Genomic DNA, 3,432 nt, shown 5'->3' with positions numbered 1-3,432 from the left:
TATTTTCTCAAGAAAAGCCCTTTCCCCTACACTACAGCTTCTAAGTTCTATCTCCACCATGAAGTTTAACACAGAGAAGGATTAAAGCCAACTCCTCACAACCTTTGGAGAGATGTCTTTGATGTACAACATGCTTCTAGCACAGCACAATTATTTCCTAGGATTTAATCTCCCTTCTCCTAAAATGCATAGATAAGTGTGGAGACACAACATGCCATAATTTAAGTCTGTACCACAGGACTGCAAGGATGGTATGCACACAGAATAAGGGATTTAACAAGCAATAATATCTACATTTCAAGAGGGTGTCATAGGCATTTTTACAGAGGTGATAGCATTAGTATTATATCACAATAAAAGAGGTGGCATAAATCCTTTTAGGATTACTATAAGTGGCCCAAATGGCATATTCACCATTCATGGAATATTCAAATATCCTGAATGAAAATATTATGTTATTAAATCACAAATAAAATGAGGATGAAGATTGAAACATATTCTATACAATTTATAGAAATATAATGTTGAACAATGTTGCATACCGTAAGTATCACTTTGGAAATGCTTAACTTTCTCATACATCATGACATGGTGGAATCATTTTCCTACTGAAGATCTTCTAGTTGGTTTTGTGGCTGATATAAATTTTGATTTCAAAACATATTTAGTATGATTTCAAATGCTCTCTGAAATACATCGACTAATTATGTACTGTATGAAGTAGTTATTTTGAATACATATTCTCCATAAAGGATGGGAATATGATACTTTTTAAATAATTTTGTATGTGCACATATAGAGAAGAATGCACTCAATAATATCAACTAATAAATGCTTCCAGTATGTATAATTCTAAATCATGTATAATGTATAGAATAGATCAAAGCACAAATTAAAAATCGTGCAACTGAAAGTCCTGTGAGTTGAAGCTAAAACTACACTGAGACAAGTATCTATATCACATATACTTCTGTGCTGTTCTGTATTTCAATAAAATAGCTGAAGTTCTGCATTTCAAACATTCATTACACACTACAAAAAAGTACAGCAAGTTGAACACAAGAAAATGAAACATGGCATACAGCCTGAAAGGATTAGAAAATTAAGACAGAGAAAAAGTTAACAGAATTAAATGTGATTCTGGTAACAAAAAGTGACAACTCTGTCCATTAGATCAACTTTGTTGAAGATAACAGTATGTAACTTAGCAAACATTGTGAATATCTATCATTTTGTCATGAGGTCATGTTTCATTTTTGTTGTTTTTGTGTTGTTTGGATTTTGTCTTCATTGTTGTTTTGTCAGTTTTTTTTTAATTTTGAAATAAAAAAATAAGAAAAGTGACACCTCTTAGTACAGTTGATTAAAAAGAAAGCAAAACATTGAAAAATGTATATCTTGATAAATTTGACCATCAGTGTAGTTATATAGAAATCTTTCCATATGAAAATATAAGGAATTTCACATCAGTCTGTACCTAGAAATCTATAAAATCACAGGAAAATTTAGCAAAACAATCCTAAGATAAGATGAAAAGTCTCCACAGTATGAATATCTCTATCGTACCAGATCTATTAGCAGATGGGAGCCCATAGTGTAATATTTCACTACAAATTTTTGTTGATTAATAATATTAGCAGTGAGGGGCTGGGGATTTAGCTCAGCGGCACAGCACCTGCCTGGCAAGCGCAAGGTCGTGAGTTCGATTCCGGTACCGGTAAAAAACAAACGAACAAAAAACAAACAAACAAAAATGTAATAGTAATATTAGCAGTGAAATTTATAAGCATTCAACAACATATTCACACTGACCTCACTCTTTCACAGAAAAGGGAGAGAGGAAAATCAATTCACTTTAACACAGGAACTAAATCATCTTACTCATAGTTGAAAATGCACTTAGAAGAAAAAGTTCACAGTTCACTTTCCTTTTCAAACTAAATTCACATTTTCTATTTCAAATTGAAGTATGTGCTTCAGGGGTGGTATACCATGAGAAAACTCAGGTTATGAAATACAATCTAATGCACTAACTCCTGGGAAAAGAAAAACTGCTAATAAATGGAGACAATATAATAAAATTGTACATCAGTATACAACTTACAAAGAAACAAGAAGAGTGTTTCATACGAGATGAGTAGGAGAAAAGTCTGTATCTCCCCCCGGACACAAAAAATGGTATTTATGGCATCCTGTAGCACACCTTACAATTTGTGGTCCATTTTCGAGAGCAGGACTGAGATAAGGACTTTCTGCATCATACTTCTGCCAGATGTTACACTCTACATCATGGTCAGGGCAATGAAGAAAACACAGAAAAACAAAAATATATTAGAAAGGGAGGACTTTGAATGATAGGATTTTCCAGTGATATTAGTTTTTAAGTGTAGAATACATGTGAATGGAATACAACACTCTTACCAAAAAAAAAAAAAACCTGTTTCCACATCTCAGTCATAAGGCACTCATAGATAAAATTTTGAAAATTGAATTTTGCAACATTTAAAATCATTAAATGTGTAGTGATATATCCTGGAATGGTTTTGAAAATTACCAAAATTAAACTACTGAAATACTCCCTTGACAATAAAAATTAAATAAGTGTTTGCATAAAGCACGTTCATAGACGGAGAGGCTCAGTAATGGAACTACTTAATATTCAACATGTTTCTTCACATGCATTTCCCTGGGACTTAGCAAGTTATGCTGACTTCCTCATATGAAGTTGTGCACTGACTATCTGGGGAATCATTCATACAGGTTTGATTTAGATCACATAAGTGAAGTAAGTAATAAAGGTTGAAAAATGCCAGATGTAAAAGGAGAATAAATAGCAAACAGTATTATTCAGGAGTTATTCTCTATATACTGTTCTTTTATTTTGTGTCAAGAAAGAAATGGAAAAGGGAGGTGTGATGATGCATGCCTGGAATCAAGGCTCTGGGAGGCTGAAGCAGGAGGATTTTAAGTCAGAACACAACATAATGACTTAAGGAGAGCCTTTCTCAAAACAAAAAAGTTTAAAAGGGCTGGAAATACATCTCAGTGCAAAGTTTCTGAGTTCAATCCCACATAAAGAAAAACAAAGAGAAAGACAAAACAAGAAAAAATTAAAAGCGACCATTTAGTTCGAGCAACTCTAATGGGTTTTGGGGGATGGGTCTGTAAAAAAATAATAAAGCTAGGCAAGTAACAATTTTAATTCTTGCTAGATATGGAGCAGTGTGTGAAGTGTCCAGATCATCAGTACGCCAACACTCAGAGAAATTACTGCCTGCAAAAAGCTGTGACTTTTCTGGCTTATGAAGACCCCTTGGGAAAAGCTCTGGCTTGCACCGCCCTGAGTCTCGCTGTCCTCACAGCTGCTGTCCTTGGGCTCTTTGTGAAGCACCGACACACTCCCATCGTCAAGGCCAACAACCGGGCTCTCAG

This window comes from Chinchilla lanigera, unplaced genomic scaffold (genome assembly GCF_000276665.1).
Source record: "Chinchilla lanigera isolate Chin_1 unplaced genomic scaffold, ChiLan1.0 scaffold00123, whole genome shotgun sequence".
Lineage (NCBI taxonomy): Eukaryota > Metazoa > Chordata > Mammalia > Rodentia > Chinchillidae > Chinchilla > Chinchilla lanigera.
Note: the sequence above shows the minus strand (reverse complement) of the source record.